The sequence below is a fragment of the Schistocerca gregaria genome, chromosome 3 (genome assembly GCF_023897955.1).
Source record: "Schistocerca gregaria isolate iqSchGreg1 chromosome 3, iqSchGreg1.2, whole genome shotgun sequence".
Classification (NCBI taxonomy): Eukaryota; Metazoa; Arthropoda; class Insecta; order Orthoptera; family Acrididae; genus Schistocerca; species Schistocerca gregaria.
This window is the reverse complement of record NC_064922.1, coordinates 323,251,076-323,277,892: the sequence shown is the minus strand read 5'-3', so window position 1 is coordinate 323,277,892 and position 26,817 is coordinate 323,251,076.

Sequence of the window (26,817 nt, the reverse complement as noted above, 5' to 3'; positions counted from 1 at the left end):
ATTCGAGTAATGAATTCGCGGTATCCAGATACTGATGGCTCCAGTGTGCCAATATCGATAGATTTGAATGCCTCTACAAGATGTGCATTTGGGACCTGAAGATGGCATACTGAAATGCCAAAACTGGTTGTCAAAATAAAGTAAAATAACTTCTCAAAACGTACGGCTTTTTCGTAATTTTCCTTGGTAAATATTTGACCAGCAGCAGTCCCGCGTCCACAATGGATCAACAGAGAACTGTTTTTAGTTCTTGACGTGGAATGAGAAAGTCAGAATATAAAAATTCTTTAGCTCTTTTTTTAAAGCTCCTGTGAAAGTTGTGTAGGTGACAGTTTTACGTACTTTTTGTGATACGAATGAAATGAAATGGAAATGTACTCTTAGGAAATTTCGTGATTTTTTGGAATGACGATTGCTTATGTAGCGTTACATGGTAGTCTTCGTTCATCACTACTATTATAGTCTACAAGTGAAAGTCTGACAATGTGAAGGAACTTGCACTTGGCTATTGGTTTAATATGCATGCACCAATTCGGAAGAAAATTTATGTACGTTTCTTTGTCTTATTTATATATTAAGATAACACCTACTGAACTATGTTCAGTTCCTTTTTCCATATATACTGTGTTGTGTTACGTGCAACAACATTATCGTTGGTTTCATTAAATCGTATATCCGCTAGTAAACAATAACGCGATTTTTCAGTATGTATCCATGATCCCTCTTCTGTCGCTGTTTGTGGCCATTATTTTTAATAGAAAATTGTATGTACGCGCAAGGGGAAGTAAATTAGTAATTTAATTAGTAATAGCACATTTTGCTTCTTACAGCTTATGATATTAACATTTATGACTGCTCATGACATACTCGTCCAGAATCTTCCATTTGACAACATAAAAATATTTTAACAACCTGATGCGGCTAGAAACCCGAGAAATTTTATTTACATAAAAAAAAGTTATCCAACGTAGGATTCATAATCTTCATGAATCAATCACTGCAACGCAACTTGAGTTTTCAACTAATTTAAGTAACTGTCTTACTTCAGTATAAGCTTGACAAATGTGAGCAGAAAATGTGAAACAAGTTAAAAGTATGAAACCCTTTACAAATGTCAGAATATTTAACCCTGGTATAAATTATTGGTCGTAACGTCTCATAGAAACAATATTTAAAAAATTGGAATAATCTGCTATTTGAATAAAAGCAATCATTCGAGAATGTCTATTTTTTGTCTGTTTTACATGAGCTGGCTACATAGACAAATGACCACAATTGAAGATGTTATGACTTTGATTTATATAACTGAAGAGAAATCCCCCCCTTACAGTTTTTTACTATAATAAACTTACATGTGTGACTGTTAGCAAAAAGCACAAGGGGGCGGAGATATAAAAACTGAATAAACGCAGATAGTAGCTTCTTGAAAATATTTTGTATATCTTGTATACATTTTAGTTGGAAGTAAATGAAGGAACATAATATTTTACAGCATTGTTGGTGCCGAAATCATTAAGGACGGCGCCAGTTAACGATGTAGCCGGCCGCGGTGGCCGTGCGGTTCTAGGCACTTCAGTCCGGAACCGCGTGACTGCTACTGTCGCAGGTTCGAATCCTGCCTCGGGCATGGATGTGTGTGATGTCCTTAGGTTAGTTAGGTTTAAGTGGTTCTAAGTTCTACGGGACTGATGACCTCAAATATTGAGTCCCATAGTGCTCAGAGCCATTTGAACAATTAGTTAACCATGTACGCTGGAGCACTAATGGTAAATAATTCAGATGAGAACTGAGGACTGAGCGTAGATCTGAACTCCATCTTAGCAGGTACGATTCTATTATTGGAAGCAGCATACTTATATCGGCCATCGCGTTTTGCCCTGCAATATTTCACTTCTTATTCTATTTAGGATCGATTGATTATTTCAATACTTTTTGAATGCAACACAAGTGTTATAGTTAACTACAATATGACTGAACGTGCAGTGCACTTCCACAGTTAAAGAATGTGAGGAACTGATAGTTTTCTTTCCGAAGTCAGTGCAGCAAAGCCGTGAGATAAACTTTTTTCCACTCCATATACTCTTTGAATCATGAGTAAACTAACGCAGCGATCAGGTACATCGGCGTAAGGTATGCCGGGGTGACAGTAAACGAGCCACTTCAGGGGACTGGAACGGGTTGGCTAGCGGAAACGCACACTTGACGCAAAAAAGTCTGAGATACCGTTTCGCCTCCCAGACGCACCTGGCTCTCATGACAGAAAGGTAGCCTGCAATTTCCGTGGCGCAACAGCTGCCGCGACCTGTACATTATTGACGTGGCCAGCTTTCACCTAGCGTCAGCACAGAGTAATTTTGACAGAGTAATCAAGTGCTACGCCCTAGCACATAGGGGATTCGCTGGGCCTACTTCCACCAAACAAGAATGCACAGTAATTTCAGTAGTATAGCGATATTGTAAACACACTGGCTGGTGAAATCGAGACAAAACAGTGACATGACGGGGAAAGGGCATAAGAAAACTAATAATAGCAGTGATGATGTGATTGTAACGTAACATTATCGAAGAAGAAGTTTTGTTTTGCTGCTGGAATGCAGTATTCAGCAATTTCACGTTTCAACTCCGAGGTCTTGGAAGCCTACACTTTGCAGAGGGTACCAACAGAAGAACCGGCCTAAAAGACAATACTTGTTCTCTTTAAAAGATGTGTATTTATGAGCAGGGAAGCTTCCAAGTAAGAAACATTGTTTTCTTCCGTAGCAAACGTATCTTTACTGCCGACAAAACTCAATTATTCTTGAATAAAGCTGTTGCAAGTGGCCGTAAGTTTTTGCTTTTCTGTTCTTCTTTAATATGAATTTGATTTTGGTAATCTTTAAATGAGAATAGTACTAGCACTTCTTTTTCAAAACATTGTGTCCTTATCCAACTGGTAATAAATTCTGAATTCATTCTTAATGTATTCTTTTGCTTCTCTGGTAATGGGAGACATGCTATTTGTTTGTTAGCGGGAAAACTGATTAACACACAGGTATTACGAAAATGCTACGGACATTCGTGTGCGGAAGAAGACGTTCTTTTCACAATCTCTGTTTCAAAAAAAAATCTGTTAAGAAAGTTTATGGAACCAATGGAAATCGAAATGAGCGTGTGGAATTGTTGGCCTGGAGGTCCCATCCTGGGAAGTTCGGTCACCAAGTGAAAATCCTATTTCAGTCGACGCCACTGGGTGACTTGCGTGCCAGTGATGAGCATGAAATGATGATGAGTAAAACACAACAGCCAGTCCTCGAGCACAGAAAATATCTAACTTGGCCGGGAACCGAACGCGGACCTGTTTGTATAGGGGGCGAGCACGTTTCCACCCAGCTAAGCAGGCGAACCAGGGAACCGCTATTTGCGACAGACTTGAGAATGATACTTTTGCCACCAACATATATGTTGCGTAATGGCATCGAAAGCGAAGCATACAAACATTCGTTTTTCCATCGATTTGCAACGAAACAGGGAAGGGAATGACTGGCAGTAGTACAAGGTACTCTCAGCCATTCACCGTAAGGTGGCTTGCAAATTCTGTAAGTAGATGTAGATGCTGATGCGGATCCAGGTGAAACTGTTATAATCACAGGGCAATCTGGAGATAAAAATAGCTGAATACGAAAGCGTTTCTCGCAGCTGTAAGGACATGGGGTGAGCCCATATTAGAGTTTGTGGAGTTTGATTGCAGTTTTTCGAAACATTGGTGAAATATGAACTCCGAAATACTGTAGTGCGGTTATGTCTTGTTAGTTTTTCTTTCTCTATGAGACTCGACAAGTCCAGCCATCCGATCTTTCGTCGACGTAGGCCACTTGACTAAAGATACCGTTCTCCGACAAGCGTATACTACGATTTGCGATGGCTTCCCTTCCATCCCTTGTGTTATCGTAGTTTAATTAACTACGAGGGCTCTTGAAGCTCCTATTGTTTCTCTGGAATAATTCATGAGTGTACACTGTGTAAGATTGAATGTATCTGCCAGTGGCAACGTTGATCATCTGCCGCACCCAAATTTCACAACACTGCCGGAAGTGCTGGTTGCCAACATCATTCGTCAAATGTAGACACCACCTCACAACCTACAATAATCTATAGACGAGGAAAGTGTAAAGAGTTTATCGAGTAACGTCACTGAGAGTCTCTGGAAGAAAAGAAAAGGCCGGTTAGGGATCTTTAGAAAACGGTAACCGACGAACGTACGATGAACTATTCCTTTACTCTTGTTCTTTAGGTTTCAGCGCGTCTCATATATCTTACTTACCTAAATCTATTGGCACCGTCCGTCCAAAAAGTTGCGAGGCTGATTTTATTTCTGGTATACAAGCGACGTCAGCGCAATAACTACGGTGGCGGCTTGAACAAACAACTGTAAACAACAGATGTGCATTCGAACAGTCAGTCGTGGACAGGTTGTGTGAAGTAGCGTATGTGCGCGTGTAGTATTTAAACGTTGTCATGTCACAAATCCCAATGGGCAACAACTCTAAATCAAGTGTTCAAGATACCCTCTAGATTGTTTTGAAGAGTAGTGTGTGCAAAGTTTGTCCCTCACGTCTTGACTCCCAAACAAAAGTACAACACGTGGTAGCTTGCTTCGACTTAATTGAAACACAAAACGCAGACAGTTGTTTCCTCAAAAAAAAATCATCATGGTTGATAAGACTTAGTGTTATCAATAAGAACCCACCACAAATCGTCAAAGTGCAGAAATTCAAATGAAGGGTCAACACTTCGACGAAACAGCCGAGATTTACGTATAAATGATTATTTTGCGACTTCAGTGTTTGACAGAGTGTGCTTAGAACCACCTGTAGAATATTTCTCTACTGTTGTGTTCTAATAGCACGAAGGACAAGTGGACACAATCTTCCTGTGCGAACTCTGACTTCTCTTATTGTACCAATGTGACCATGTAGGTCTCATGTAGACGATAGTTGACGAAATACTTTGGTAATCGGAGAAGAAGTTGGTGTCTGATATTCTATGAAAAGATCTCACCTCAATAAAAAAAAGTCTTTATTTTAATGATTTACGCCTTAACCACGTATCTCTCCCCGATTTCATGATAGTAATAACTGAGCTGTACTTCTTTGATCTTTTTCGATGTCCTCCGTTGATCTTACCAGGTAAGGGTCCCATACCGCGCAGCAGTATTCCAGAAGATGACGGACAATCCTATGGTAAGACGTCCCTTACAGATTTTGTTAAATTTTTGTATATCTTCTGCCAATAAAACATATTCTTTGATTCGCTTTCACACAAAATTTCCTATGTGATGTTTCCAAGTGAAGTTGTTTGTAATTGTAATCCTCAGGTATTTAGTTGTAGCCACAACTTTAAATTTTGTAATATATCGTGTTAGTATTCATGAGGAGTGCCTCAAATTTTTTGTTGTTCAGGGTCCTTTGTTACTCTTCGTACCATGTAGATATCTAGTGTACATCAATTTATAATTTGCTTTGAGTTTCTGATGACTTTACTAGAAGCAAACAAAAGCGTCAGTTTGGAAAAATCCAAGAGAGCTGCTCAGACTGCCTTTGAAAGTATAGGACCAAAGGGCATATAACGTTTCCTTGGGAAACCCCAGGTACAACTTCGGTTCCAGTAGATGACTTCACGTCAGTTACTACGCACTGTGATTTTTCTGACACGAAATCAGGAGTCCAGTTACAGAGATGAGACAATACTCCATAGGCAGGCAATTAGATTGGGAGTTCCTTGTGTGAAAAGTGCAAAAAATTCTTCTGGAAAAGCTAGAGGTAAGGAATGAAGTAGCGGTCCCCTGTCGCAGGCAGCCATTACTTGGTGCGAATGAAGAACGGGATGAGTATCACAAGAACGGTGTTATCAGAAACCATGCTTGGTATACACTGACGGAAAAACACCGCAGCACCAAAACATAATTAATGCAGAGTAATAAAATGTCGAGAATGCATTTATCTAGGTAACATATTTAAGCGATAAACATTGCATAATGTAAGCGCGAGATAAGCCATTGCAAATGTGAAGCGCTAGTACGTTAATAAAGAGTGTAATATCCGGAATGTTGAATGCAAAGGTGCACACATTGTATTGTAAACGTGCCGATTGTCAGTTTGTGGGATGGAGTTCCGTGCCTGTTGCAGTTGTCCGGTCAACAAAGGGAAAGTTAATGTTGTTTGTGGATGACGCTGAAGTTGTCATCCGATGATGTCCCATGTGCTCTCGATTGGAGACAGATCTGGTTACAGAGCACGTCAAGAAACATGTCGACACTCTGTAGTGCATGTTGAGTTGTAACAGCGGAATGTGGGCGAGCGTTATCCTGTTAGAAAACACCACGTGAAATGCTGTTCACGAATGGCAGCACAAGTGATCGAATCATCAGACTGACGTACAAACTTGCAGATAGCGTGCGTGATATGACCACAAGACTGCGACTGCTGTCACACGAAGTCGCACCCCAGACCGCAGGTCCAAGCGTAGGTACAGAATTTCTAGCACTCAGACAGGTTGGTTGCAGGCTCTCAACTGGCTTCCTTCTGACCAACACACGGCCATCGCTGGCAACGACGCAAAAGCAGCTTTCATCAAAAAAGACAACATACTTCGTAACGTATCAAGTTTCTGCGAAATGAGATTCGTTGCAGTAAGGCACGCAGCCATTTGGTACGGTGGCTGCAGGATGGCTATGCTTTTTTTATTTTTATTTTTTTTGACCCTGTACTCACATTTTTTTCAGAAAACCTTGTACAAATAGACCGTGAGAAAGTTATGGTGCAACCATGATTCAGACGACGTATGTCGGTGTGAGCTTGCTTTTGTATAAAAGCAGCCATAATGAAAGTTAGAGACGAAATTAGTTTATTTATCAGATTGAAGAATAATTCGTACTTCGCTTATTTTGATTACACAATATAATAGACGTTTTAATTACGTTAATTACTACCAGATAATTGACTGGATAAGGCAAGTTTTGCCGATAGAATGATCTGGACGGTACTTTCTGATTGGTCATTTAGATCAACAAGCAATCAGAATTAAGCTGTTCCCGCGCGAATATAGTGGAGTGGACAGTGAATAGAATAGTTCGCTATAGTGGCTTTCTAACCGGCATACAGATAACACCATGTTAGACAGCTTCGTAAAAATACTCTGAAAAATGAAGAAATCGTGAGTTAATTACGGTTCGAATACCTCGTGACTGAAGCGACTGGAGTTACGAACATTTTGATGAAAGTTTGGTGTTTCTAAATTAAATAGTTTGAGAGTTATGAGCGTGTGAACTTTCTGGTCGTAGTAACAATTTCACGTGGCATATTTCGTGCTCTGTACGGAATACTTCGTCGTGCACTTCTTTCGAAGATCACTGAAACGACCGAATGCTTAACTCGCGAATATTTGTGGTTCTGTGACTGTTAGAACGTGAAAATTAGTCGTGTCGGACTTGCAAAAAAATTCTAGCTGCTTTTTTAGTGAAAGTATGTTGTACAGACAGTGAACTTTGAATGATAGAGCATTACCATATTAAATACGGATTTGATATCCATTTCATGTGTTTTAATATGAATAAGAAGCAGATTCACTCTAATTTTGAATGCTTTTTGCAACTAGTCTGCATCCTCCGAATGCCCGATTTTTAAAACTGAACTTTCAGGAACTGATTTTCAACTCGAGTTACGCGGCCTCTCTGTGGTAGGTATTAGGTAGTGGTTTCATCTACGCTGCTATACACTGCCTAGCACGTATCTGCTAGTGGAGAGTGAAGGGACTTCGGAAAGGAGCAAATTGAGGTAGGTGGACTTTCGATATGTGAAATAATGTAGACGACCGACCCCGCCCCGTCGCAACCTCCACCCTGCCCTCCAACGAGCTCTCGTTTGACACCACTGAAGTGTTTCTAGAATGAAATTTTCACTCTACAGCGGAGCGTGCACTGATATGAAACTTCCTGGCAGATTAAAACTGTGTGCCGGACCAAGACTCGAACTCGGGGCTTTTGCCTTTCGCGGGCAAGTGCTCTTGCAGGAGAGCTTCTGTGAAGTTTGGAAGGAAGGAGACGAGGTACTGGCTGAATGAAAGCTGTGAGGACGGGGCGTGAGTCGTGTTTGGATAGCTCAGTTGGCAGAACACTTGCCCGCGATAGGCAAAGTTCCCGAGTTCGAGTCTCGGTCCGGCACACAGTTTTAATCTGCCAGGAAGTATCACTGAAGTGGTTTTGGGTCAGTAGAGTGCACGCTACAGGGGATCTGTCTCGGAACTATCCTTGAAGTAACCGACCTGTAACAGTCCGTTGTGTCACAGTGGTGCCAAATACTACTCAGATTGCTGCTGCAGAAGTAATGCGATACGTCAGAACCATCCGCCGAACACGATGATCTTCCCTCTCGGTCGTGCTACACGGCCGAGAGCCCGGTCTTCTTGTGATCGTACATTCTCGTGACCACTACTGCCTTTCTGCAGTGTCGCAGAAGGACCATCCAGCTTCTCTTAGCCCTATTACGCGACCTCGTTTAAACTCAATGAGGTGTTGCTAATGGCGTCTTTGTCTCCTTAAAGACATTCTTGACTGACATCAGCTTACCACGTCCAATTTCAAGGGCGACTAACGCTCACGCCCGTTACACCGTGTATTTAAAGCAAACCTGATTCGTCTTGTCATATTGACGCTACCAGCGTCACTCTCATGCGACTGGGGGCCTAACAACTTTAGTTTATGTCCGACAACTCCTTCTTGGCGGCGCGTCTTTTTTCCGTCAGTGTATAAACATTACTGATGTTTCACAGCCCTCCGAAATGAGATCGAAATTTCACCCAACGCGAATAATTTGCAGTCAGCTGTATACAGAAGTTCTACCTGTTGCTGCCGTATGAGAATTTGTGACGGGCCGGGACACGACCCGGTTTTTCTTGCTTATAGAGCGAAGCGGTAAATGCGTGTTCGAGCCCCGGTCCGGCGCTATTTTCACACGCCTGCAGCAGCTAGAACATCAGTGGTCATGTCAAATTATTCACACTCAGCGAATTTATTTCGAGCTACTTAATATACAGCCAACGACCTTGCCGCAATGGTAACACCGGTTCCCGTCAGATCACAGAAGATAGGCGCTGTCGGGCTTGGCTTGCACTTGGATGGGTGACCATCCGGTCTGCCGAGCGCTGTTGGCAAGTGGGGTGTATTCAGCCCTTGTGAGGCAAACTGAGGAGCTACTTGATTGAGAAGTAGCGGCTCCGGTCTCGGAAACTGATATACGGTCGGGAGAGCCGTGTGCTGAACACATGCCCATCCATGTCCGCATCCAGTGACGAGGCATCATTTAATAGTAGTCAATTACAAATAAAAAATTAATCATACAACAATGCCTAAGGGGTACGTTTGACACTAAACAAACTGTACTACTCAGTGTGCATGGGAGTACAGGTGTGATACTGTTAGGTACGTAATCCCATTCGCCACGGCAATGTTGTATCACATCGCATGGGAAAAATCGATTTTTAATTGTCCTGAAGCCAAAAATCGCATAAAAAGCATCACTCGCATCGGTTTTTAAATGTCCTGAGGCCACATACCACATAAAAGCGTGTCAAAATGAAGTAGGGTTATTAATTTCCATGTGACTGGCGCAAAACATGTTCAATACACTGTCCACCGTTTTCTGCAACAAGTTGAAATCGAGAGACAGCATGTTCCACAACTGCTCAAAGTGTTTTCGGGGTCACGTTCAGAATGTGTTGAGCAGTGCGTGCCTTCAATGCAACTAAGCCTGCAATCGGAACACTGAACATCTTTGATATAGTGCCACAGCCAGAAGTCACACGGATTAAGGCCAGATGATCGGGACGGCCAGGCTGTAGGGAAATGGCGACTGGTAATCCTAGCATTTCAAAAATGGCGCTTCAGCAGCTGCTTGGCTGGATTTGCAATGTGCTGAGGCGCGCCATCTTGCAGAAAAATGATACCATTCACACATTCACGGTATTGGAAATCTGGAATGACATGGGTGCGCAAGAGACACTCCAAGCGATTACCACTGACGGTACAGGTAACAGGACTGGAAGCACCTGTCTCTTCTCTCTGCCATACACCCGCGACAAACACTGATCTTTTCAGAATGAAGTATTACTGGCTGCTTTGCGTGTGATCTTCCGTTGCCCATATTCGACAATTCTGTGTATTGACATATCCCGTCAGATGGAACTGCGCTTCGTCTGTCCACAAAATAGCCGGCCGAAGTGGCCGTGCGGTTCTAGGCGCTGCAGTCTGGAACCGCGAGACCACTACGGTCGCAGGTTCGAATCCTGCCTCGGGCATGGATGTGTGTGATGTCCTTAGGTTAGTTAGGTTTAACTAGTTCTAAGTTCTAGGGGACTAATGACCTCAGAAGTTGAGTCCCATAGTGCTCAGAGCCATTTTTTTGTCCACAAAATATTCCACGGCCAATCATTGTCCACTTCCACGCGAGCAAGAAATTCTAAAGCTGGCTGGTCAACAGGAAGCAACTCGTGCACATGGGTAACTTTGACTGAATAGCAAATAAGGATGTCTCGTAGAATTTTACGCACCGTGCTCTCGGGTGTGTCCAATGTTCGGGAAATTCTCCGCGCGCTACACGTTTGCGCTACTCGTCTGCTCCCGAATTTCTGTGGCCACTGCTTCCACTGACGTCGACTCAATTCGTTTCCTCCCTCTACCAGGTTGCACACAAAAAGAATCCGTCTTTTCGAATTTCCGATTCATTTTCTTCAGACCCACGGCAGTCATCGGATCAACGCGTTTTTTCCAACGCTTCAGTGTTCGGAACTTCTGCAGAGCGACGTGTGCATAGTCCTCATTCTTGGGTAATACAGCTTTACAAGCAGAGGGCGATCCCGGATTCAGAAAGTCACGGCCAACATCGCAGTCACGAAAGGAGGAAAAGCCGCGTACCCGGCGTTTTTATACCACCTTCAATGTGCCGTGCGCATGACAGGTGTTTCCATTCACATATTCTGAGACGTACAGCGCCACCTACTGAACAATTTTCACACTATTTTTTTTCTTCTGCCATACGTTTTCCCCCTTCACCGATAATATTCCGTTGTAATTTCACGTCATTCTGACCAGTGGTGTTATCTCTACAGCAAGGCTTCCCAACCTTTTCAGCTGGTGGACCTCTTCTTCAGTCGAAAATCCATGGCGGACCCCTAGCCTGTTCCCAATGACCCCCCCCCCCCCCCCCCCCGAAGTATCAATAGTCTTTGGTTTAGAGATGAACGAAAACAACTTGAAGGTCAAAAATCGACTTATGAAATAGGTGGTGCACCGAAAAAGCAAGTTTAACATTTAATGATGCCTGGGGCCGCATACGTGCCAGCGAGAGCTGTGATTGGTAGACAAAGCCCGCTCCGCACATGCGTAAAAGGTTTCAGCGCATCTAGCGCCGTGAGCCGGCGTACAAACGACCCCCGTATTGCTGCGAAACAGTCGATCAGAGATGCCGCATTCTCCGGCACTAAACTGTGTATGCGTTCTCACTTAGCAACCGCAAAGACTGCTTGGGAATACAACCTGAAGTACACATATTTTTCACACGAAAAAAAAAATGATGAATCTGATTTTTACATTTTTATTCGATAATTGTACTCATTATTTTACACGATTTGGTGAAAGGTGGCCGCGGATCGCCTATAAAGATCCGGCGGACCCCTAAGGGGTTCTCGGACCACACGTTGGGAAGCCCTGCTCTACAGTGTTTTGAAAGTTTAACTTTAATTATAATCACTTGCCTGTCCCAAAATCCTACTGCAAGTCAAGATTCTGACGAAGACGTCACAAAGATATAACATTCCAGTTATTGCATAATTCAAAAATCGACAGTGCTGCAACTCACGTCTTCATTTGAAGCACTCGTGGTCATGGACAGACGGGAAGCAGCTCAGCGCTTTCGAGAACAGAGCTAAGCACGTAGCGAGGGTTCGTAGCCTTCGGGCAGCACAGAGACGGTCTCAGATTTAGGCTCCCGGCCCAAGGTCTGGGATGTAACAAAGCAGCAGCGGAGAGCAGCTCGCACAGGACGCCCTCGTGACGCACGAACGGAGGCAAGCGTGCAGGTGGCGGGTATTTTTAGGCACGCACCAGGGTCAGCCGTCTCAGCTTCGCTTTCCTCGAAAAAATTTGTGTTCGGAAGCCCGCTAGCACGTAGCAGATTTCGTCGCTCGTCCAAACTCGCAGCCTTCATGCCGGAGTGCGGCGCTTCTTGGGAGGCCGTCAGTTGCCACCTCCTCGTGCTTCCGCTGATTGGCTCGACGAGAATCTGCAGAATGTTTCCCTAGCCAGTATTTCTAGCAAGAGTATTCACAGCTGTTGGCCACAGACACACTAAGTGAGGCCTGTACCGACAATATCACATAGCTTTATACGAGGGGAGTTCAGTAAGTAATGCAACATACACTCCTGGAAATGGAAAAAAGAACACATTGACACCGGTGTGTCAGGCCCACCATACTTGCTCCAGACACTGCGAGAGGGCTGTACAAGCAATGATCACACGCACGGCACAGCGGACACACGAGGAACCGCGGTGTTGGCCGTCGAATGGCGCTAGCTGCGCAGCATTTGTGCACCGCCGCCGTCAGTGTCAGCCAGTTTGCCGTGGCATACGGAGCTCCATCGCAGTCTTTAACACTGGTATCATACCACGACAGCGTGGACGTGAACCGTATGTGCAGATGACGGACTTTGAGCGAGGGCGTATAGTGGGCATGCGGGAGGCCGGGTGGACGTACCGCCGAATTGCTCAACACGTGGGGCGTGAGGTTTCCACAGTACATCGATGTTGTCGCCAGTGGTCGGCGGAAGGTGCACGTGCCCGTCGACCTGGGACCGGACCGCAGCGACGCACGGATGCACGCCAAGACCGTAGGATCCTACCCAGTGCCGTAGGGGACCGCACCGCCACTTCCCAGCAAATTAGGGACACTGTTGCTCCTGGGGTATCGGCGAGGACCATTCGCAACCGTCTCCATGAAGCTGGGCTACGGTCCCGCACACCGTTAGGCCGTCTTCCGCTCACGCCCCAACACCGTGCAGCCCGCCTCCAGTGGTGTCGCGACAGGCGTGAATGGAGGGACGAATGGAGACGTGTCGTCTTCAGCGATGAGAGTCGCTTCTGCCTTGGTGCCAATGATGGTCGTATGCGTGTTTGGCGCCGTGCAGGTGAGCGCCACAATCAGGACTGCATACGACCGAGGCACACCGGGTCAACACCCGGCATCATGGTGTGGGGAGCGATCTCCTACACCGGCCGTACACCTCTGGTGATCGTCGAGGGGACACTGAATAGTGCACGGTACATCCAAACCGTCATCGAACCCATCGTTCTACCATTCCTAGACCGGCAAGGGAACTTGCTGTTCCAACAGGACAATGCACGTCCGCATGTATCCCGTGCCACCCAACGTGCTCTAGAAGGTGTAAGTCAACTACCCTGCCCAGCAAGATCTCCGGATCTGTCCCCCATTGTGCATGTTTGGGACTGGATGAAGCGTCGTCTCACGCGGTCTGCACGTCCAGCACGAACGCTGGTCCAACTGAGGCACCAGGTGGAAATGGCATGGCAAGCCGTTCCACAGGACTACATCCAGCATCTCTATGATCGTCTCCATGGGAGAATAGCAGCCTGCATTGCTGCGAAAGGTGGATATACACTGTACTAGTGCCGACATTGTGCATGCTCTGTTGCCTGTGTCTATGTGCCTGTGGTTCTGTCAGTGTGATCATGTGATGTATCTGACCCCAGGAATGTATCAATAAAGTTTCCCCTTCCTGGGACAATGAATTCACGGTGTTCTTATTTCAATTTCCAGGAGTGTAGTTTTTTTTTCCCTGAAAGTAGTTTGGTTTTATTCGGGTTTCCAGTGCACCATATTATTCTCCACTTTTGCCTACAAAACCCAGTTTTTCAACACAACCTCCGTTCAATGTGGCGCCCTTACACCACCTTACTGGAATAGCCTGTACGGCCGCAAGGTGCCATTCTACAGGTCGGCTTCAATCGCTACGTCTTGCTGCATCAATAAGCTCCCCATCAACTACGTAGCACTTCATGCCGAGTGCATCCTACATTTTACCTAAAAGAAGAAAGACTCGAACTGCAGAGTCGATGAGGAAGAACAGTCCAATGGAGATTTGTGAGCTCCTTTCATGGGTGTACACTTGTGTCATGCCTTGGGTTGTCATGGAGAAGTAGAAGTTCGCTTGTATTTTTGTGACGACAAACACGCTGAGGTCTTTTCATCAGTTTTCTGAAGGTATCAGGATACACTTCCGAGTTGACTGTTGCACGGTGAGGGAGGACGTAAAACAGAATAACCTCCTCAGAGTCTCAGAAGACCGTCGCCTTTACCAGATGAGGGTGCGGTTTTGAACTGTTTCATCGGAGGAGAGGTGGTGTGTTGCCACTCTATGAATTGTCGTCCACTTGTGCAGCGAAGTGTTGGATTGTGATCCATCGATCGATTCCGCACGTTCAAGCCAATGCAGGAGCCATAGCTGTGTCCGATCGGCCAGCACGCTGGAGATCGGATAGGTTTGTGCGACTTTGTTTGCAGCCATGATAGATGTCTCTCCTAATGACTCGTCGTACTGCTGTTCGGTGCCAGGTCTCCGTAGACATTCTGCAATCTCCTATGAATATCTGTGATTATCTGTTTTTTCGCCAAAAGAAACTCAGTGACAGCTCTCCATTACAGGCGCCATTTTGAAGGCTTTTTATAGACCCGCCACTCTCTGGAACTTCATGAAACTATACGGGCTGAACTGGAATATTCCATGTTCAACAACAAATTCTGCATTTTTTCAATTCAGACTGGCCGAGAAAAAATGTTGTATTACTTACTGAACACCCTTCGTACACATCTCCACATTACATCCTTCGCATTGCTTAGAAATTTATAGAGAGTAATTTAGTGTATTGTGTATTAAGAATTATTTCCCTTATTTTCATGGACACTGAGTGACAGGAATGGCTGTTTGTATGCCTCTATGTAAGTTATTACTGGTCTCATTTATATCTGAATAGACTCTTAAGTGGATTAGTTGGGTGCTAAACAATATTCGTAGTTTCTGTTCTGAAAGTATACTCTTAGTTTTATGACCAGATCCTTGTAATATGATTGGTATTTACACTACTCATCAAAAGTATAAGAAAACCCCTATGTAATACCGAACTGATCACTATACTTCACTAGATGCGGATTGCCAGTATGGCAGGAGGCAGGGAGTGTTCTTTAGCCAGTAGAGACGCGGTAACATCAGAATGGGTCGGTGTAGGGAGTTCAGTGACTTCAAATGTGGACTAGTCATTGGATGTCACCTGAGTAATAAACCCATCAGGAACATTTCGTATGTTCTGAAGCTACCCAGTTCAGCTTTTGGTGATGTCACTGTGAAATGGAAACGCAAAGGAAGAACCACACCTAAACCGGGACAGGATAGTCTTCATGTACTGACACACAGAGAATGACCGTCGACCATAGCGGAGGGTGGTAGTCGCAAAGCAATAAATTGAGACAGGACAAGTTACTCTCTCACCTACTTTCAGCATAAGGAAAATTATTAAAGATTTTATTACGCACCTTGAGCGAGACTCTAGAAAGTTAACGGCCTGAGCAATTTTTCAGGTTCTTAACGCAGAAGTTCACCCTTCTCTCATCAGGCAGCGCGTATGTCCTAATCATCTCAGTTCCAATCTGGAACCTAGTGGCAGTCGAACACTTACAGCTGGAGAAAATGCGGTAAGTCACTTTTGTACGTTTTCATGTAAAATTTGTGTCGTTTTGGCTAAATGTTAGGTGAAGCTAAATCTGTTAAAATACATAAACTCGGCTCCACAACTGGCGGCTATATGCTTCCAGTATCCACCTCGATCTCCGCGATTCCATTTCTGTCTGTTGTCCGTAGACTGTGGAAAAGAACACCGCGGTATGGGGTAAAAATTCGCTGGTATAATGGGGCAGAAATTCAGATGGTGTACTTTCGCCCCATCAAGAAAGTATTTGAGAACTTTTACGTCAAAACCTGTATTTTGACTTGTGTAATCCGTTCCAGAATAGTCAAGCATTTTTGTTGGTGTTTATTTACCTTAGATTCCTCATTGTTCATCTTCGAGAACTTGAATTAATCGTTCTTTTCTTTCGTTGGGTAGTGATTTTTTTCCCCAACATACCTTCGAATATTATCACGTCTTATCCAGTAGCTTTTTTTTTCAGAAACTGGCCGAGGGCGTCAACTCGAAAGCCATTAACAGAGCCAATCTGCCATCACATTCTCGTCCTTACTGAAGATGGGAGGTCGCTACATCAACAATCCAAAGTTATCAACTTTTCAAATGCTGCCTTAAGAAAAGGCTTAAAACCGGTAAATATAGTGAGCAGCTCGGCCGATTCACAAAAACTTTTTCATAGGAAAAAGAACAAGCACTTATGCAACACTGCATTTCTGTCGATAAAAGTTTTTGGCCTTACTCACATATCATTATGACACTAGCATTTTGAAGTCTCCCAAAAATTTAGTGTTTTTAATTTGTTTTTCCATGTATTTATTTGCAATCCATTTTATTTTGTTCTGCTGAGAATAAAAGTAAGCTCTACTCTACCCCCAGGCCCAGGTACTCTTACTGTACTCCATGGGGTAAGATTAAACAAAATTATTTTCTAGGAAAACCTTCATTACTCCTCTAATAATACTTGGTTGACAGTATTACCAAGATATCGAACTACAATGTCTCACGTGTAATTGATATATTACTTCTGCAAATTTTTTAAAATATTTAATAAAACCAAAAATTTGTACTTTTACTCCCACATATGCTACATCCTTATCTGGATGTAAACAACTTATACGGACATGCCATACAAAAGTCCATGAATTGGAGGGTTTTGATAGGTGTCGAACGAAGAAATATTCAGATTGGGCGATTTCAAAAATGCGACAGCGGATTCTGATGTAGGATATGCCATGGAGCCGGATGGAATATTGTAATAGTTTCTATGACAGGCACTGCCTTCTGCTGTTATATTGACTGGATCGCCTAGTTTTGCGTCAAGGTTCCCTCTCCAAGCTGATGACATCAGGAGGGGGGGGGGGGGGGGGGGTTGGTTCAAATGGCTCTGAGCACTATGGGACTCAACTGCTGTGGTCATCAGTCCCCTAGACTTAGAACTACTTAAACCTAACTAACCTAAGGACATCACACACATCCACGCCCGAGGCAGGATTCGAACCTGCGACCGTAGCAGTCGCACGGTTCCGGACTGCGCGCCTAGAACCGCGAGACCACCGCGGCCGGCGAGGGGGGGGGGGGGGGGGGGGGGGGAAGGGGGGGTGTAAGAGGAGGTACCCGTGCTTTTTCTTTGAAGCAGCGTTCCTGGTTGAAGGAGCATATTAATGCAAATACCGAAAAGAGGGAGCCCACGATATATTTCTTTGAAAAAGATTTTATGAAACTCATGTATGATGAAATTTCAGCAGAACAATCTAGAATGTTAGAAACCACCACAAAATTCAGGTTGTTACCCGCTGGAAGGGGCGTCAGTGTACTACCGATTGTGTCGCCATGGCAAATTTTCAACAGGCTACAATCTTCAACAAAGAATTCGTCATTCTGGAGATGGCTAAGTTTTAGATAGAGTTCAGTAAACTTGTTTACGTCGATATATCATATTGGACCTATTCAAAATCCACATTTTCCAGGTTTGTTATGAGCTGGTGAAACCTCATTTCGCAGATCCAAAATTACTTTCTTGGATACAGTTAGCTACACCTGTTACGTGAAAGGTTGCAGTCCGAATGAAGTAATAAGATGCCTCCCCAATCCATCTGGCATGTCCGTTTATGAAACTGATCTTCCTTACGGCATAACGCCTGCAAAAAAATGGCTCTGAGCACTATGGGACTTAAACTTCTAAGGTCATCAGTCCCCTAGAACTTAGAACTACTTAAACCTAACTAACCTAAGGACATCACACACATCCATGCCAGAGGCAGGATTCGAACCTGCCACCGTAGCGGTCGCGCCGTTCCAGACTGTAGCGCCTAGAACCACTCGGCCACTGCGGCCGGCTAACGCCTCCAAACAGGGGCATTGGCCTAGTGAAATACGAGGTTAATGGGTTTATAAATTGTGGAGTTTGTAGACATTAGACCGAAAATGTAGGCATACAATGGTGACAGGGGCCGCCCAAAGAGGAGTGAAAGGTGTAAGACATGTAGTCTCAGTCGCTCTCACTTAGAACGCCTGAATGGTGTGGATGCGTGTCCGCTTCTGGTGCGCCAAGTTGCAGTTTAATCAAAGAACGATGTGGAGGAGGATGAGGTGGAAGAGGATGGGTGGCGAACAAACTGAGACTGACTGGTCCAGGATGAGCTTGCTTAGAGCTGCCAGTAGACAAGTGTGTACAAGTTGAAACCAGCCGGTCCAGGGGGCAGAGGAGGAGGAGGTTGCACAAACATGTCAGTCAAGGAAGAACTGAATAAAATTGCGTTTCTTAATTGTTTATTTGTAATCGAAGCACACGTAACTTGCGTACCATGTGTCAATTAATTATTAATGCACAATAGCCATAATCCATGAATCATGCCGTCGGTGGGGTGGCTTGCGTGCCCCAGCGATACAGATAGCCGTACCGCATATGCAACCACAACGGAGGGGTATCTGTCGAGAGGCCAGACAAACATGTGGTTCCTGAAGATGGGCAGCAGCCTTTTCAGTAGTTGCAGGGGCAACAGTCTGGCCTTGTAACATCAATCAAAACGGTCTTACTGTGGTGGTGCAACGAATGGCTGAAAGCAAGTCAAAACTGCAGCCGTAATTTTCCCCGAGGGCATGCAGTTCTTTTGTATGGTTAAACGACGATGGCATCATCTTGGGTAAAATATTCCGGAGGTAAAATAGCTCCCCTTTCGGATCTCCAGGCGGAGACTACACAGGAGGATGTCATCAGGGTAAACAAAACTGCCGTACGGATCTGAACCTGGAACGTCAGATCCCTTAATCGTGCAGGTAAGTAAAAAAAATTAAGATAAGAAATGGATACGATGAAGTTCCATATAGTGGGAGTTAGTCGAGGTCAGTGGCAATCCGCTAGGTTAGCCGAGAGCCCTAATGCGCTGCTTTCTGGACTCGGGTAGGCGCGCCGGCCAGCCTTGATGTGGTTTTTATGGGGTTTTCCACGTCCCTATCGGTCACTATCGGGCTGGTCCCCACGTCCCGCCTCAGTTACACGACTCACAGACATTTGAAACACATCCGCACTTTTCCATGATTACACTAGACGCAGACAGATGGGGTACGCTGATTCCGTTCAAAAATGGTTCAAATGGCTCTGAGCACTATGGGACTCAACTGCTGTGGTCATTAGTCCCCTAGAACTTAGAACTACTTAAACCTAACTAACCTAAGGACATCACACACACCCATGCCCGAGGCAGGATTCGAACCTGCGACCGTAGCAGTCGCACGGTTCCGGACTGCGCTGATTCCGTCCCAGGGGGTATGGGGTGGCGGCAGGAAGGCCACCCCTTCACATTAATCTGCCAACTCCGATTTAACCACGCAAAATGCGGGACAACGGCGCAAGCGATAGAATAGCGAAGTTCAGTGGCAAGAGGAATAGTACTTCTGGTCCGGTGAATACAGGGTTATAAATACAAAATCCAATAAGGGTAATGCAAGAGTAGATTTAATAACGAATAAGAAAACTGGAATTCAGGCAATCTACTACGAACAGCATAGTGAACAGATTATCGTAGCCAAGACAGACACACAAAGCCAACACCCATCAAAGTAGTACAAGTTTATACGCCAACTAGCTCCGCAGATGATGAAAAGACTGAAGAAATGTATGATGAGATGCAAGAAATTATTAAGATATTGTAGGGAGACGAAAATTTACTTGTCATCTGGGACTGGAATTCGATAGTAGGGAAAGGAAGCGAAGAAAAATTTGTAGGTGAATATGGATTGGGAAAAGGAATGAAAGAGTGAGGCGCCTCGTAGAATTTTACACAGAGCGTTATTTAATCCTCACTAATACTTCGTTTAACAATCATGAAATAAGATTGTATACATGGGAGAGACCTTGAGACATCGAAAAGTTCCAGATTGATTATGTAATGGTGTGACAGAGATTTCAGAAGCAGATTTTAGACTTTAATGCGTATCCAGGGGCAGATGTGGACTCTGACCACACTGATTAATTAAGAACAGTAGACTAAAACTTAATAAATTGCAAAAAGGTAGGAAACGAAGGAGATGGGACATTCAGAAGTTGTCGCGAGTTTCAGAGGAAGTATTAGGCAACTACTGGCTTGAACAAGGGAAAGGAACACAGTAGAAGACAAATGGGAAGCTTTGAGAGATGAAATAGTGGAGGCAGCAGAGGATCAAGTAGGTAAAAAGAGAAGGCCTAGTAGAAATCCTTGGAAATACAGGAGATTTTGAATTTAACTATTGAAAGGAGAAAATATAAAAATTCAGCAAATGAAGCGGGGGAAAGGAATGCAAACGTTTAAAAAATAAGATTGACAGGAAGTAAAAATGACTAAACAGTAATCGACAGAGGACAAATGTAAGGCCGTAGAAGCATGTATCACTATGGGTAAAGCACATACTGCCTACAGGAAAATTAAAGAGACTTTTGGAGAAAAGAGAACGACCTGTATGAATATCAAGAGCTCACATCGAAAACCAGTCGTAAGCAAAGGAGGGGAAGCAGAAAGGTGGAAGGAGTGCATAGAGGGTCTGTACAAGAGAGATGTACTTGAGGGCAGTATTATGGAAATGTAAGAGGACGCAGATGAACATCAGATGGGATGTGACATTGCGAGAAGAATTTGACAAAGCATTGAAAGACCTAAGTCGAAAAAACACCCTGGGAGTAATGACATTCCGTCAGAACGACTGACAGCTTTGGGAAAGCCAGTCATGGCAAAACTCTTCCATCTGATACACAGGATGTATGCGACAGGAGAAATACCATCAGACATCAAAAAGAATGTAATAATTACTATTTCAAAGAAAGCCAGTGCTGACAGGTATGACTATTACCAAACCGTTAGCTTAATAAGTCATTGTTGCAAAGTACTAACACGAATTCTATACAGAAGAATGGAAGAACTGGTAGAAATCGACCTCACGGAAGATCAGTTTGCATTCTGGAAAAATGTAGGCACACACTAGGCAATACTAACCCTACGACACGTTAACAGATAGGTTAAGGCAAGGCAAACACATGTTTGTAGCATTAGTAGGCATAAAGAATGCTTTTGCCGATGTTGACTGGAATACTCTCTTTCAGATTCTAAAGAAAACAAGGTAAAATAGAGGGAGCGAGAGATTGTTTACGACTTGACAGCACCCAGAACAGCCATAAGAGTTGAGGCGCATGAAAATGAAGCAGTGGTTGAGAAGGGAGTGAGTCAGAGTTGTACAGTCTGTACATTGAGCAATCAGTAAAGGGAATCAAAGAAAAATTTGGAGTAGGAATTAAAGTTCAAAGAGAAGAAATAAAAACTTTGAGGTTTGGCGATAATATTGTAATTCTGTCAGAGACAGCAAAGAACTTGGAAGAACAGTGGAACGGAATGCTCAGTGTCTTGAAAGGAGGATATAATATGAACATCAACAAAAGCTAAACAAGGTTAACGGAATGTAGTCGAATCAAATGAGGCGATGCTGACAGAATGAGATTAGGAGGCGAGACACTTGAAGTAGTCGATGAGTTTTGTTATTTGAATAGCAAAATAACTAATGATGGTCGAAGCAGAAAGGATATAAAATGCAGACTGGCAATGGAAAGAAAAGCGTTCTGAAGAAGAGAAATTTGTTAACACCGAATTAACTGCTACGATATCTTTTCTGAAAGTGTTTGTATGGAGTGCAGTCACGTATGGAAGTGGAACAAGGATGGTAAATAGCTTAGACAAGAAGACAATAGAAGCTTCTGTAATGAGGTTCTGCAGGAAAATGGTGAAGATTAGGAAGGTAGGTCACGTAACTAATGAAAAGGTACTGAGTAGAACTGGGGAGTTTGTGGCACCAACTGACTAGACGGTAGGGTTCGGTTGATATGATGCTTTCTGAGACATCAAAAGATCACCAATTTGGTATAGGAGGGAAGTGTGGGATGGAGGAGGGGATAAAAATTGTAGAGGTAAGCCAAGAGATGAATACAGTAAGCAGATTCAGAAGTATGTAAGTTACAGTAGTTACTCGGAGATGAAGAGGCTTGCACATGATAGAGAAGCATTGAGAGGTGCATCAAACCAGTCTTCGGACTAAAGACCACAGCAACAGCAACAACAACAATCGCGATAACATTTATCTTATGGTGAATGGTAATGGAGCTACAATAATTAGGTGAAATCAAAATTATTGAATGAAAACCTTAGGTGCAGATAATTGTTATATTCAATCAAATGGTACCACATGTGACTGAATGAAACACATTTTCAAGGGGCTTAACACAAGGAATCATATAAACTTAACAATCTAGGGAAACAACTACGCCGTACGGAGTGACCGTGCGGTTCTCGGCGCTACAGTCTGGAAACGAGCGACTGCTACGGTCGCAGGTTCGAATCCTGCCTCGGGCATGGATGTGTGTGATGTCCTTAGGTTAGTTAGGTTTAATTAGTTCTAAGTTCTAGGCGACTGATGACCTCAGAAGTTAAGTCGCATAGTGCTCAGAGCCATTTTGGAAACAGCTACAAATTAACATCGACTCGCAGCTAGTGGAGGAAATATCGTCACTGAGTTAAGGAAGTAAACCAGGGCTCTTCGTCGCCCGTCAAATAATATGAAACACATCTCTGTTCCTTCCGACGTGCACTCAGTACTCCGATGTGCAGTAGCTGATCAGGTTATGGCAGCAGACGTTGGGATACGGCTGTATCTCTCGTTCTCATCTCACATACCAGTAGTGGATACAAATATCTTATTCCCGCAGTGTGCCTCTGTCGCCCACCGAAAGTTTACCAGCTGATTCGATTGAGTTCCGAACACTGCCTTCCACTGAGTTTAAACATCGAATAGCACTTTGAAGGAATAAGTTGAATGAAAACTGCTGAGTTCCGAGTCCAACAGCAGAATGCTATGTTTCGTTCTCTGTGGCTCGCCACACGGAGTTGAAGCAGTGTACTTTTGGGTCCCCCAGGACCAATTGATGGGCAGACACGAAGCGCAGCTCACAATCAAAATAATTTATAATAATGTTGAAGCCCCCACCAGGGCGTCTAGCACGGAAGACGCTTTCTCGTGTCAGGCAAGAAAGCGCGCGCAAGAACCACCTCTCCAACTAGACACTGGTGCCATGATTCCCCTCCCTCAAGAATTTAGCCAAATGCGAAACACGTTGTTCCGTGTTGATTAACTGATCTCCAGAGTTAGGAGAAGATGCAAGCAGGCATTAAAAGCTCTGCCGCCTGCATTCTTCCGACTCCGACTGGACTCAAAAAATATCATTAAGTGGCGCATATTCATCTGACCTCTGCGCCGAACGAGGCAGCACAGTGTTTAGCACACTGCACTCGCATTCTGGAGGACGACGTTTCAAATCAGCGTCCGGCCATCTTGATTTAGGTTTTCCGTGATTTCCCTGAATGCTTAAGGCATACACCGTTATCGTTTTTTTTGGAAGGACACGGTCTCTTTCCTTTCCCATCCTTCCCTAACCCGAGGTTATACTCCGTCCTCAATGACCTCGTAGTCGACGGGACGTGAAACACTAATCTCCTCCTCCTATGACCTCTGCAACTGACATCTGAAGTTAATGCCCAAGCTCCGCCCCTCTGCATTGGGCGTGCTAGCATTAAAGAGAGGGCCTGCACTGTCAGTAAGACCAAGGACAAAGAGGACAGTTACCTCCCGTCACCAGCGTCACCCCGTCGACCGCCCATGTGCTTTCTGTAGCTGACTTCATGTCACTAGAGCTGCGTACCTCTTGGCGTCGCTTTGCCGGCCAGCTGCCAGACAGAGACGTTCTTACCATTTCGTCCCGCACAACAGAGCCGAAAAGGCCAAACTCTCCCCAGAATAATGCATGAAGTGTTGGAAACTTAAAACTATTAAGTGCGACATAATTATTGTTTTTAAATTTTTTATTTATTCATTTATTTATGTGAGTTATCAGTATTCTGACTGGTTTGATGCGGCCCACCACGATTTCCTCTCCAGTGCAAACCTTGTCATTTCTGAGCAGCATTTCCAATCTACACTCCTGGAAATTGAAATAAGAACACCGTGAATTCATTGTCCCAGGAAGAGGAAACTTTATTGACACATTCCTGGGGTCAGATACATCACATGATCACACTGACAGAACCACAGGCACATAGACACAGGCAACAGAGCATGCACAATGTCGGCACTAGTACAGTGTATATCCACCTTTCGCAGCAATGCAGGCTGCTATTCTCCCATGGAGACGATCGTAGAGATACTGGATGTAGTCCTGTGTAACGGCTTGCCATGCCATTTCCACCTGGTGCCTCAGTTGGACGAGCGTTCGTGCTGGACGTGCAGACCGCGTGAGACGACGCTTCATCCAGTCCCAAACATGTTCATTGGGGGACAGATTCGGAGATCTTGCTGGCCAGGGTAGTTGACTTACACCTTCTAGAGCACTTTGGGTGGCACGGGATACATGCGGACGTACATTGTCCTGTTGGAACAGCAAGTTCCCTTGCCGGCCTAGGAATGGTAGAACGATGGGTTCGATGACGGTTTGGATGTACCGTCCACTATTCAGTGTCCCCTCGACGATCACCAGAGGTGTACGGCCAGTGTAGGAGATCGATCCCAACACCATGATGCCGGGTGTTGGCCCTGTGTGCCTCGGTCGTATGCAGTCCTTATTGTGGCGCTCACCTGCACGGCGCCAAACACGCATACGACCATCATTGGCACCAAGGCAGAAGCGACTCTCATCGCTGAAGACGACACGTCTCCATTCGTCCCTCCATTCACGCCTGTCGCGACACCACTGGAGGCGGGCTGCACGATGTTGGGGCGTGAGCGGAAGACGGCCTAACGGTGTGCGGGACCGTAGCCCAGCTTCATGGAGACGGTTGCGAATAGTCCTCGCCGATACCCCAGGAGCAACAGTGTCCCTAATTTGCTGGGAAGTGGCGGTGCGGTCCCCTACGGCACTGCGTAGGATCCTACGGTCTTGGCGTGCATCCGTGCGTCGTTGCGGTCCGGTCCCAGGTCGACGGGCACGTGCACCTTCCGCCGACCACTGGCGACAACATCGATGTACTGTGGAGACCTCACGCCCCACGTGTTGAGCAATTCGGCGGTACGTCCACCCGGCCTCCCGCATGCCCACTATACGCCCTCGCTCAAAGTCCGTCAACTGCACATACGGTTCACGTCCACGCTGTCGCGGCATGCTACCAGTGTTAAAGACTGCGATGGAGCTCCGTATGCCACGGCAAACTGGCTGACACTGACGGCGCTGGTGCACTAATGCTGCGCAGCTGGCGCCATTCGACGGCCAACACCGCGGTTCCTGGTGTGTCCGCTGTGCCGTGCGTGTGATCATTGCTTGTACAGCCCTCTCGCAGTGTCCGGAGCAAGTATGGTGGGTCTGACACACCGGTGTCAATGTGTTCTTTTTTCCATTTCCAGGAGTTTATATCCTAAATTATTTCTTGAAAATTTTACAATCTCTGTCTTCTGCTACAGAATTTACCCCCTATAGCTCCCTCTAATACCATGGAATTCATTCCCTGAAGTCTTAAGAGATCTCCTATCATCCTGTCTCATTCCTCTCACTATTTTCCACATATTCCTTTCCTCACTGATTTTGCGGTGAAACCTCCGCATTTCTTACCTTATCAGTCCAGTTAATCCACGTCTCAAACGCTTCGATTCTCTTCTGTTCCGGTTTCTCACAGTCCATTTTTCGCTTTCATACAATGCTGTGCTCCATACATACATTCTCAGAAATTTGTTCCTCAAATCAAGCCCTGTGTTTGATAATAGAAAACTTCTCTTGGCCAGGAATGCCCTCTTCATCAGTTCTAGTCTCTTTTTTATCTCCTCCTTGATCCGTTTATTATGGGTTACAATAATTCCTTAACTTCGTCTACTTCATGATCCCCAGCTGGAATGTTTCCTCATTGCTCTAATTTTTGCAACTTCTCATTCGTCTTTCTTTGATTTACTCTAAATCGTTATTGCCTTCTCATTACATCGTTCATTCTATTCAAGACATTCTGCAGTTCTCCTTCATTTTCACTGAGGGTAACAATGTCTCCACTGAATCTTAACACTGATATCCATTCACGTTGAATTTTAATGCCACTGTTGAATCTTTCCTTTATTTCCATCATTGCTTTTTCGAAATATAGGTTGAACAATACGGGGGAAAGACTACATCCCTGTCCTATACCCTTTTCAACCCGAGCACTTCGTTCTTGGTCGCTCTTATATACAGGTACGACTGGAAGCTTGCTGTCGTGAATATAACTGCACTGAGCAGTCGAAATTGGTAGCCTAAATAAAAGCTATAAAAACAGCGGCTCTTGGAATATTATTTTTACAATTATCGACCAGCCACAGCCCCACACTCGATAATTGCAAAGATGGAATTACATTTAATAAAAAATTTAGCGATACTCTAAGACGTCTGAGGGAGGACATGAGGAGAAAACGATCACATAGTGGCGGACGTACGTCTGGGTACTCAATCAGGACAATTGCAAGACCGCATAAGGCCAACATTTTTCAAGAATTTTTGACTAAAAACTAGGCGACA